General features: G+C 50.7%; 1 non-coding gene across 1 annotated transcript; it reads right to left on the minus strand.

Moving 5' to 3' along the window:
• Nucleotides 1-11,719: 11,719 nt before the first annotated feature.
• On the minus strand, nt 11,720-11,828 carry LOC131813359 (U6 spliceosomal RNA). Its single transcript, XR_009346772.1, has one exon. It is a non-coding gene; the product is annotated as a U6 spliceosomal RNA (small nuclear RNA).
• Nucleotides 11,829-12,032: the final 204 nt, after the last annotated feature.

Raw genomic sequence — 12,032 nt, forward strand, 5'->3', positions numbered from 1 at the left:
GCCGTCTTCCACCAGGATGTGGAAGCTCGGAGGAGGCACAGGGTTTAAGGGGAAGGAGTGGGCACAGTCCCCCAAAGCTCCCTAATCTGTGCACGGTCCATGTGCAGGGATCCTGTCGCCTCCTCTCTCCTGTGGTGAAGGCACTGGCCTAGACTCCGAGGCTGCCTGAGACCCGGAGCAAAAGGCAAAGCCTAACCTACCCCAGGAGATGGTCATAGGCCTAGAGTGCCATGCTAGGCCAAGCACGCTGCTGCAGGGTTGTGACTGTGTCTGCTTAGTCCAGCATAGCAAGGTGAATCCCGGGCTTAAACTCGGGGACCGGGAAAGCAAGTCCCAAGAGGTACCAGCTCTCCCGCGGCTCTTCTTCCCTCCCGCGCAGAGTGAATACCCAAAGCCTTTCTGAGGAAGCAGCAGCGAAGTGTGTTCGCCCAAGCCAAAGCCTCTGTGAGAGCACAGCATTCGCTGAGAAATGTTCTGCGGGCTGCTGCTGCTTGCCTGAGCCCAGTCTCACGGTGGGAGAAACTCGCATACAGCGAAAGCCTCTTTGCCTGGGCATCTCTCCTGGGAAAGCACAGCGTTCCTTTGGAAATCAGAGTTGGTTTTTGGGCTGCTGCTGCTGCTTGCCTGAACTAGTGTCCGCAGCTCGGTGGAAGATACCCGCATGGAGCGAAATACTCTTTGCCCTAGCATCCCCTCTGCCTGAGAGAGAAGCCAAGTGTGGGGAAGGTGCAGCACGCCGCCCCCGGAGAAGAGAAGGAGCCCTTGGCCTTTGGGTCGGGAAACGCTCGGGAAGCAATTTAGCCTGCCGTGGCCGGAACAGCAGGGCGGTGGCAAGACAAGTGTCACCCGCTCCCTGTGCAGAGAGATGGAAGCCTGGCTGCTAAGGAGACATGAGGGGACGACTAGGGCAGGGACGCGTGCTCCACTCTGAGGAAGGAGTGTGGGCAGAGGGCAGGCCTGTCCTGTGCCTCTGGTCCCAAGGGGACAGCATCTCCTTCACCACCTGTCCATAGGGCATACTTGGGCTAGCTACCAGGCGCCATACCCGGAACTCACAGAAACAGCTCCCTCGAGAAAAGGGCAGTCAGATGCCATCTTCCTCCAACATGTGACAGCGTTTACAGTGGCAGGAAGTTTGCGCGGTAGGAGTGGGGACAATGCCCCAAAGCTCCCCATTTCAGTGAACGGGCGGTGTTCAGGGATCCTGTCTCCTCTCCTCTCCTGTGGGGAAGGCACTGGCCTTGTCCGCGAATCCGCCTGAGGTCCAGTGCCAAAGGCCAAGCGTTGCCTACACCGGGCTATGGTACTGTGCATAGAGTGCCATCCTAGGCTACGTACGCTACTGCAGTGTGTTCGCTCTGATGCGGCAGGGAACAACAGCCCTGGGAGAGCTGTTGCCTCTTGGGACGTCCTTTCCCGGGCTCTAAGTTCACGCCGGGGGTTCACCTTGCTATGCCGAACTAAGCAGACACAGTCACAACCCTGCAGCAGCGTGCTTGGCCTAGCATGGCACTCTATGCCTATGACCATGTCCTCGGGTACGTAAGGTTTGGCCCTTTACTCTGTTGCTCAGGCGGATTCTCGGACTAGGCCAGTGCTTTCCCAGCGGAGATGCCCAGGCAAAGAGGCTTTCGCTGTTTGCGGGTTTCTCCCACCACGAGACTGGGCTCAGCAAGAAGCAGAAGCCCGCAGAACATTTCTCAGCGAATGCTGTGCTTTCGCAGAGGCTTTGTCTTGGAACGAGCAGCACTTTGCTGCTGCATCCTCAGCAAGGCTTCAGTCGCGACAGGGAAGAAGAGCTGCGGGAGAGCTAGTGCCTCTTGGGCCTTGCTTTCCTGGGCTCAATGTTCGCGTCCTGGGTTCACCCTGACAGGCCGTACTAAACAGACACAGCCACAACCCTGCAGTAGCGTGCGTAGACTAGGATGGCACTCTATGCACACTATCATCTCCCAGTGTAGGCATCGCTTGGCCTTTTACACTCACGCTCAGGCGGATTCTCGGACTAGGCCAGTGCTTTCCACACAGGAAAGAAGAGGTGACAGGATCCCTGCACACAGCCCGTGCACTGAATACGGAGCTTTGGGGGACTGTGCCCACTCCTTCGCCTTAAACCCCGTGCCTCCTCCAGGCTTCCACATCCTGGAGGAAGACGGCACCTGCCTCCCCGTTATTTCAGGGAGCTGTTTTTGCGAGTTCAGCGTAGGCACCTGGTGGCTAGCGCATGTCTGGCCCAGGGACAGGTGGCCAAGGATTTCGCTCCATGCGGGTTTATTACACCGTGCTGAGGAGACCAGTTCAGGCAAACAGGAGCATCCCTCAGACCGGACTCTGATTTCCCAAAGAATGCTGTGCTATACCAGAGGGGATGCCAGGGCAAAGAGGCTTTCGCTCTATGCGGGTTCTCCCATCGTGCTGCAATTACCAGGCTAAAGCAAGCAGCAACAGCAGCCCTGAGATCTGACTCTAATTTCCCAGCGACTACTATGCTTTTGCAGAGGTTTTCAGCATGGCAGGAACCGCACTTCGCTGCTGCTTCCTCAGAAAGGCTTTGGGTGTTCACTCTGCGCGGCAGCGAAGAAGAGCCGCGGGAGAGCTGGTGCCTCTTGGGACTTGCTTTCCCGGGCTCCGAGGTTACGCCCGATATTCACCTTGCTATGCGGAACTAAGCAGACACAGTCACAACCCTGCAGCAGCGTGCTTGGCCTAGCATGGCACTCTATGCCTATGACCATCTTATGTGGTAGGTTAGGCTTTGCCATTTGCTCCGGCTCTCAGGCCGACTCCGGGTCTAGGCCAGTGCCTTCACCACAGGAGAGAGGAGGCGACAGGATCCCTGCACTAGGCCCGTGCGCAGATTAGGGAGCTTTGGGGGACTGTGCCCACTCCTTCCCCTTAAACACCATGCTTCCTCCGAGCTTCCCCATCATGGAGGAAGACGGCATCTGACTCCGCATTATTTCTGAGAGCTGATTCGGCGAGTTCAGAGTAGGCGCCTGGTGGCTAGCGCATGTCTGCCCCAAGGACAGCTGGCCAAGGAGCTGCTGTCTCCTTGGGCCCAGAGGCTCAGGACAGGCATGCTTTCTGCCCAGATTCCTTCCTAAGAGTGGAGCACGCGCCCTGCCCTACGCATCCCTTCCTGTCTCCTTAGCAGCCAGGCTTCTGTCTCTCTGCACTGGGAGCCGGGGATACTTGTATTGCCGGCTCTCCTGCTTCGCAATCTTTTCCAGACCAGAAGTCCAACGGCTCCTGCTCTTCTCTCCGGCAGCTTGCTGAACTTTCCACACATATGCTCCTGGGGAGCAGAGTGAAAAAATTTCCCTTTCCTTAAGGCTCTTTCCACAGGTGCAATCGTGCTTCTCTCCCATGCAGCGGGGATGCCCAGGCATAGAGGATTCCGCTCCATATGGGTTTATTACACCGTGCTGAGGAGACCAGCTCAAGCAAACAGGAGCATCCCTCAGACCGGACTCTGATTTCCCAAAGAATGCTGTGCTTTCCCAGAGGGGATGCCAGGGCAAAGAGGCTTTCGCTCCATGCGGGTTTATCCCATCGTTCTGCAAATACTAGGCTAAAGCAAGCAGCAACAGCAGCTCTCAGATCCGACTCTAATTTCCCAGCGACTGCTATGCTTTCGCAGAGGTTTTCACATGGCACGAACCGCACTTCGCTGCTGCTTCCTCAGAAAGGCTTTGGGTGATCACTCTGCGCGGGAGGGAAGAAGAGCCGCGGGAGAGCTGTTGCCTCTTGGGACTTGCTCTCCCGGTCTCCGAGTTTACGCCCGGGATTCACCTTGCTATGCCGAACTGAGCAGACACAGTCACAACCCTGCAGCAGCGTGCTTGGCCTAGCATGGCACTCTATGCCTATGACCATTTCCTGGGGTAGGTTAGGCTTTGGCTTTTGCTCCGGCTCTCAGGCAACCTAGGGGTCTAGGCCAGTGCCTTCACCACAGGAGAGAGGAGGCGACAGGATCCCTACACACGGCCCGTGCACAGATTAGAGAGTTTGTGGGACTGTGCCCACTCCTTCCCCTTAAACCTCGTGCCTCCTCCGAGCTTCCACATCCTGGAGGAAGATGGCATCTGACTCCCCGTTATTTCAGGGAGCTGTTTCTGCGAGTTCAGAGTAGGCGCCTGGTGGCTAGCGCATGTCTGCCCCAGGGACGGGTGGCCAAGGAACTGCTGTCTCCTTGGGCCCAGAGTTAAGGACAGGCATGCTCTCCGCCCAGACACCTTCCCAAGCGTGGAGCACGTGCCCTGCCCTACTCATCCTCTCCTATCTCCTTAGCAGCTAGGCTTCTGTCTCTCTGCACTGGGAGTGGGTGACATTTGTATTTCCTCCGGGCGCTGTGCCTTCCAGGGCCGGTCTCCTGCTTCGCAACCTTTTCGAGACCATGGCCAACAGCACTTGCTCTTCTCCCCGAGCAGCGTGCTGCACCTACCACAGACTACTCCTTGGGACCGCCCTGAAAAACGTGTCCCTTTTCTTTAATGCTCTTTCCAGAGGCGCAACGGCGCTTCTCTCTCAGGCAGAGGGGATGCCCAGGCATAGAGGATTTCGCTCCCTGCGGGTTTATTACACCGTGCTGAGGAGACCAGCTCACACAAACAGGAGCATAACTCAGACCGGACTCTGATTTCCGAAATAATGGTGTGCTTTCCCAGAGGGGATGCCAGGGCAAAGAGGCTTTCGCTCTATGCGGGTTTCTCCCATCGTGCTGCGAATACGAGTCTAAAGCAAGCAGCAACAGCAGCCCTCAGATCCGACTCTGATTTCCCAGGGAATACTATGCTTACGCAGAGGTTTTCAGCTTGGCACGAACCGCACTTCGCTGCTGCTTCCTCAGAAAGGCTTTGGGTGTTCACTCTGCGCGGCAGTGAAGAAGAGCCTCGGAGGAGCTGGTGCCTCTTGGGACTTGCTTTCCCGGGCTCCGAGGTTACGCCCGGGATTCACCTTGCTATGCCGAACTAAGCAGACACAGTCACAACCTTGCAGCTGCGTGCTTGGCCGAGCATGGCACTCTATGCCTATGACCATCTCCCTGGGTAGGTTAGACTTTGCCTTTTGCTCCGGCTCTCAGGCAGACTCGGGGTCTAGGCCAATGCCTTCACCACAAGAGCGAGGAGGCGACAGGATCCCTGCACACGGCCCGTGCACAGATTAGGGAGATTTGGGGCACTGTGCCCACTCCTTCCCCTTAAACCCCGTGCCTCCTCCAAGCTTCCACTTCCTGGAGGAAGACGGCATCTGACTCCCCGTCATTTCAGGGAGCTGTTTCTTCGAGTTCAGCGTAGGCGTCTTGTGGCTAGCGCATGTCTGCCCCAAGGACAGGTGTCCAAGGAGATGCTGTCTCCTTGGGACCAGACGCACAGTACAGGCATGCTTTCTGCCCAGATTCCTTCCTAAGAGTGGAGCAAGCGCCTCTGCCCTAGTTCGTCCCCTCATGTCTCCTTAGGAGCCAGGCTTCCATCTCTCTGCACAGGGAGCGGGTGACACTTGTTTTGCCACCGGCCTGCTGTTCGTGCCACGGCAGGCTATCCTGCTTCCCGAGCGTTTCCCGACCCCAAGGCCAACGGCTCCTTCTCTTCTCCGGGGGCGGCGTGCTGCGCCTTCCCAACACTTGGCTTCTCTCTCAGGCAGAGGGGATGCTAGGGCAAAGAGTATTTCGCTCCATGCGGGTATCTTCCACCGAGCTGCGGACACTAGATCAGGCAAGCAGCAGCGGCATCCCCAAACCCAACTCTGATTTCCCAAGGAACGCTGTGCTTTCCCAGGGGAGATACCCAGGAAAGAGGCTTTCGCTGTATGCGGGTTTCTCCCACCGCGAGACTGAGCTCAGGCAAGCAGCAGCAGCCCGCAGAACATTTCTCAGCGAATGCTGTGCTCTCCCTGAGGCTTTGGCTTGGAGTGAAAAGCACTTCGCTGCTGCTTCCTCAGAAAGGCTTTGGGTGTTCTCTCTGCGTGGCATGGAAGAAGAGCCGCGGGAGAGCTGGTGCCTCTTGGGACTTGCTTTCCCAAGCTCCGAGTTTATGCCTGGGATTCATCTTGTTATGCCGAACTAAGCAGACACAGTCACAACCCTGCAGCAGCGTGCTTGGCCTAGCATGGCACTCTATGCCTATGACCATCTCCTGGGGTAGGTTAGGCTTTTCCTTTTGCTCCAGATATCAGGCAGCCTCAGGGTCTAGGCCAGAGCCTTCACCACAGGAGAGGGGAGGCTACAGGATCTCTGCACTCGGGCGTGCACAGATTAGGGAGCTTTGGGGGACTGTGCCCACTCCTTCCCCTTAAACCCGGAGCCTCCTCCAATCTTCCACATCCTGGTGGAAAACGGCATCTGACTCCCCGTTATTTCAGGGAGCTGTTTCTGCGAGTTCAGCGTAGGCGCCTGGTGGTTAACGCATGTCTGCCCCAGGGACTGGTGGCCAAGGAGCTGCTCTCTCCTTGGGCCCAGAGGTTCAGGACAGGCATGCTCTCTGCCCAGACTCCTTCAAAGAGTGGAGCACGTGCCCTGCCCTACTCATCCCCTTCTGTCTCCTTAGCCGTCAGGCTTCTGTCTCTCTCACTGGGAGTGGGTGACACTTGTATTTCCACCGGCCGCTGTGCCTGCCAGGGCCGGCTCTCCTGCTTCGCAACCGTGTCCAGACCCGAACGCCAACGGCTCCAGCTCTTCTCCCCGTGCAGCGTGCTTCACCTTCCACAGACATGCTCCTGGTGACCGCACTGAAAAACAGGTCCCTTTGCTTAAGGCTGTTTCCACAGGCGCAAACGCGCTTCTCTCTCAGGCAGAGGGGATTCCCAGGCATAGAGGATTTCGCTCCATGCGGGTTTATTACACCATGCTGAGGAGACCAGCTCAGGCGCACAGGAGCATCCCTCAGACCGGACTCATTTCCCAAAGAATGCTGTGCTTTCCCAGAAGAGATGCCAGGGCAAAGAGGCTTTCGCTCTATGAGGGTTTCTCCCATCATGCTGCGAATACTAGGGTCAGGCAAGCAGCAACAGCAGCCCTCAGAACCGACTCTGATTTCCCAGCGACTGCTATGCTTTTGCAGAGGTTTTCATCTTGGCACGATCCCAACTTCGCTGCTGCTTCCTCCTCAGAAAGGCTTTGGGTGTACGCTCTGTCGCATCAGGTAAGAAGAGTCACGGGAGTGCTGGTGTCTCTTGGACCTTGCTTTCCTGGGCTCCATGTTGGCGCCCTGGGTTCACCCTGCCAGGACGAACTAAGCAGACACAGTCAAAACCCTGCAGCAGCGTGCATGGCCTAAGATGGCACTCTATGCACACTACCATCTCCCGGTGTAGGCAACGCTTGGCCTTTGGCACTGGACCTCGGGCGGATTCGCGGACAAGGCCAGTGCCTTCCCCACAGGAGAGGAGAGGCGACAGGATCCCTGAACACCGCCCGTTCACTGAAATGGGGAGCTTTGAGGAATTGTCCCCACTCCTACCCCGCAAACTCCCTGCCACCGTCAACTCTGTCACATGTTGGAGGAAGATGGCATCTGACTGCCCGTTTCTCGAGGGAGCTGTTTCTGCGAGTTCTGTGTATGGCGCCTGGTAGCTAGCCCAAGTATGCCCTATGGACAGGAGGTCAAGGAGATGCTGTCCCCTTGGGACCAGAGGCACAGGACAGGCCTGCCTTCTGCCCACACTCCTTCCTCAGAGTGGAGCACGCTTCCCTGCCCTAGTCGTCCCCTCATGTCTCCTTAGCAGCCAGGCTTCCATCTCTCTGCACAGGGAGCGGGTGACACTTGTCTTGCCACCGGCCTGCTCTTCCTGCCATGGCAGGCTACCCTGCTTCCCGTCCTTTTCCCGACCACAAGGCCAACGGCTCCTTCTCTTCTCTGGGGGCGGCGAGCTGCGCCTTCCCCAGACTTGCTCCTGGGGAGTGCAGTGACAGACGTGTGCCACCACGCTTCTCTCTCAGATCTCAAATACACAACATAACCCTACACCTAAAGGAGTTGGAGAAAGAACAACAAGGAAAGCCTAAACCCAGCAGGCGAAGAGGAATAATAAAGATCAGAGCAGAAATCAATGAAATAGAAGCAAACAAACAAAAACCACAAAACAACAACAACAACAACAAAAAACAATAGAACAAATCAACGAAATTAGGAAACTGGTTCTTTGAAAGAATTAATAAGATTGATAAACCCCTTTCCAGACTTATCAAAAAGAAAAGAGAAAGAACCCAAATAAATAAAATCATGAATGAAAGAGGAGAGATCACAACCAACACCAAAGAAATACAAACAATTATAAGAACATACTATGAGCAACTCTACGCCAATAAATTCAACAATCTGTAAGAAATGGATACATTCCTAGAGACATATAAACTACCACAACTGAACCAGGAAGAAATAGAAAACCTGAGCAGACCCATAACCAGTACGGAGATTGAAACAGTCATCAACAATCTCCAAACAAACAAAAGCCCCGGGCCAGATGGCTTCCCAGGGGAATTCTACCAAACATTTAAAGAAGAATTAATTCCTATTCTCATGATACTGTTCCAAAAAAATAGAAATGGAAGGAAAACTCCCAAACTCTTTTTTTTCTGAGGCCAGCATCACCTTGATCCCAAAACCAGACAAGGATCCCATCAAAAAAGAGAACTACAGACCAATATCCTTGATGAACACAGATGCGAAAATTCTCACCAAAATACTAGCCAATAAGATTCAACAGTACATTAAAAGGATTATTCACCACGACCAACTGGGATTTATTCCAGGGCTACAAGGTTGGTTCAACATCGGCAAATCAATCAATGTGATACAACACATCAATAAAAGAAAGAACAAGAACCATATGATACTCTCCATAGATGCTGAAAAAGCATTTGGCAAAGTGCAGTATCCCTTCCTGATTAAAACTCTTCAAAGTGGGGCCACCTGGGTGGCTCAGTGGGTTGAGCCTCTACCTTCGGCTCAGGTCATGATCCCAGGGGCCTGGGATCGAGTCCTGCATTGGGCTTTCTGCTCAGCAGGGAGCCTGCTTCTCCTCATCTCTCTCTCTGTCTGTCTCTCTGCCTATTTGTGATCTCTCTCTCTGTCAAATAAATAAATTAAATCTTAAAAAAAAACTCTTCAAAGTGTAGCGATAGAGGGCACATATTATCAATATTATCAAAGCCATCTATGAAAAACCCACTGCAAATATCATTCTCAATGGAGAAAAACTGAATACTTTTCCGCTGAGGTCAGGAACACGGCAGGGATGTCCGTTATCACCACTGCTATTCAACATTGTACTCGAAGTCCTAGCCTCAGCAATCAGACAACAAAAAGAAATTAAAGCCATCCAAATTTTGCCAAATTGGCAGAAGAGAAGTCAAACTATCCCTGTTTGCAGATGATATGATACTGTATGTGGAAAACTTAAAGGACTCCACTCCAAATCTGCTATAACTTGTATAGAAATTCTGTAAAGTGTCAGGATATAAATCAATGAACAGAAATTGGTTGCATTTTTTTATACCAACAAGACTGAAGAAATAGAAATTAAGGAGTGAATCCCATTTACAACTGCACACAAAACCCTAAGATACCTAGGAATAAACCTAACAAAGAATCTATACTCAGAAAACTCTAAAGTACTCATGAAAGAAATTGAAGAAGACACAAAGAAATGGAAAAATGTTCCATGCTCCTGTATTGGAAGAACAAATATTGTGAAAATGTCTATGCTACCTAAAGCAATCTACACATTTAATGCAATCCCTATCAAAATCCCATCCATTGTTTTCAAAGAAATGGGACAAATCATCCTAAAATACATATGGAACCAGAAAATACCTCGAAGAGCCAGAGGAATATTGAAAAAGAAAGCCAAAGTTGTTGGCATCACAATTCCAGACCTCAAGCTCTATTACAAAGTTGTCATCATCAAGATAGTAGGGAACTGTCCCCAAAACAGACATAGATCAATGGAACAGAATAGAGAGCCCAGAAATACACCCTCAACTCTATGGTCAACTAATCTTCAACAAAGCAGGAAGGAATGTCCTATGGAAAAAAGACAGCCTCTTCAACAAATGGTGTTGGGGAAATTGAACAGCCACATGCAGAAAAATGAAATTGGACCATTTCCTTACACCACACATGAAAATAGACTGGAAATGGATGAAGAAGCATAATGTGAGAAAGGAATCCATCAAAATCCTTGAGGAGAGAACAGGTAGCAACCTCTTTGACCTCAGCAGCAGCAACTTCTTCCTAGGAACATCGCCAAAGGCAAGGGAAGCAAGGGCAAGAATGAACTACTGGGATTTCATCAGATCAAAAAGCTTTTGCACAGCAAAGGAAACAGTTAACAAAGCCAAAAGATGACTGTCAGAAGTTATCTGGGAGAAGATCTTTGCAAATGACATACCAGATAAAGGGCCAGTATCTATCCAAAATCTATAAAGAGCTTATCAAACTCAACACCCTAAGAACAAATAATCCAATCAAGAAATGGGCAGAGGACATGAACAGACATTTCTGCAAAGAATACATCCAAATGGCCAACAGACACATGAAAAAATGCTCCACATCACTCGGCATCAGGGAAATACAAATCAAAACCGGAATGAGATACCACCTCACACCTTTCAGAATGGCTAAAACTAACAAGTCAGTCAATGACAGATGCTGGCGAGGATGTGGAGAAAGGGCAACCCTCCTACACTGTACGTGGGAATGCAAGCTGGTGCAACCACTCTGGAAAACAGCATGGAGGTGCCTCAAAAAGCTGAAAATAGAAGTACCCTATGACCCAGTGATTGTAGTACTGGGTATATACCCTAAAGATACAAACGTGGCATTCTGAAGGGGCACATGCACCCAAATGTTTATAGCAGAAATGTCCACAATTGTTAAACTATGGAAAGAACCTAAATGTCCTTCAACGGATCAATCAATAAATAAGATGTGGTATATATGTAAAATGGGATACTGTGCAGCCATCAAAAAAATGAAATCCTGCTATTTGTGATGACATGGATGGAACTAGAGGGTATTATGCTTGGCGAAATAAATCAATCTGAGAAAGACAACTATCATATGATCTCCCTGATATGATGAAGTGGAGATGCAACATAGGCGGTTTCGGGCGTACGAAAAGAAAAATACAAGAAGATGGGATTGGGAGGGAGACAAACCATAAAAGACTGAATCTCACAAAACAGAATGAGGGTTGCTGGGGGGAGGTGTGTTGGGAGAGGATGGTGGGGGTATGGACATTGGGGAGAGCAGGTGCTATGGTGAGTGATGGTGACTGCGGTGAAATGTGTAAACCTGGTGATTCACAGACCTGTACCCCTAGGGATAAAAACACATTATATGTTTATAAAAAAATTTTAAAAATAATTTTAAAAATCCATTAAAGAGAAAACACATATTGCAAGCCCAAGCCCAGAGCTAATCTCATATTCAATCAAAAAAGTTTGAAAGTTTTCCCCTTAAAGATCAGAAAAAAGACAAGTGTGTCCACTTTCACTACTCTCATTTGACATAGTACTGGATGTCCTAGCCAGAGAAACAAGGAACACAAAGAAATAAAAGACTCCAAAAAAAAAAAACGGAAGAAGTAAAATTTTCTTTTTTTGGATAACATGAACTTACATGTAAAAAAATCCTAAAAACTTCACAAAAAATTTTGAATAAACAAATTTAATAAAGCTGCCAAATACAAGATCAATATATAAAAGACAGGAATTTTGTTTTGTTTCGTTTTTTTAAAATAGTTTTTCATGTCATCCTTGCTCAGTGATCACGCTAATCTTCTCTGCATCATTCCAATTTTAGTATATGTGCTGCCAAAGTAAGCACAAGACAGGAGCATTTTAACACTCTAATGATGAACTATCTGAAAAAATAAAGAGAACAATCTAATTCACAATAGCATCAAAAATAACAAAATACTTAGGAAAAGATTTAACTAAGAAGATGAAAGATCTGTACCCCATAAACTATGACATTGATAAAGAATTTGAAGGAGACATAAATGGAAAGATAGCTCATATTTATGAATGG

Source organism: Mustela lutreola, chromosome 12, assembly GCF_030435805.1.
Source record: "Mustela lutreola isolate mMusLut2 chromosome 12, mMusLut2.pri, whole genome shotgun sequence".
Lineage (NCBI taxonomy): Eukaryota > Metazoa > Chordata > Mammalia > Carnivora > Mustelidae > Mustela > Mustela lutreola.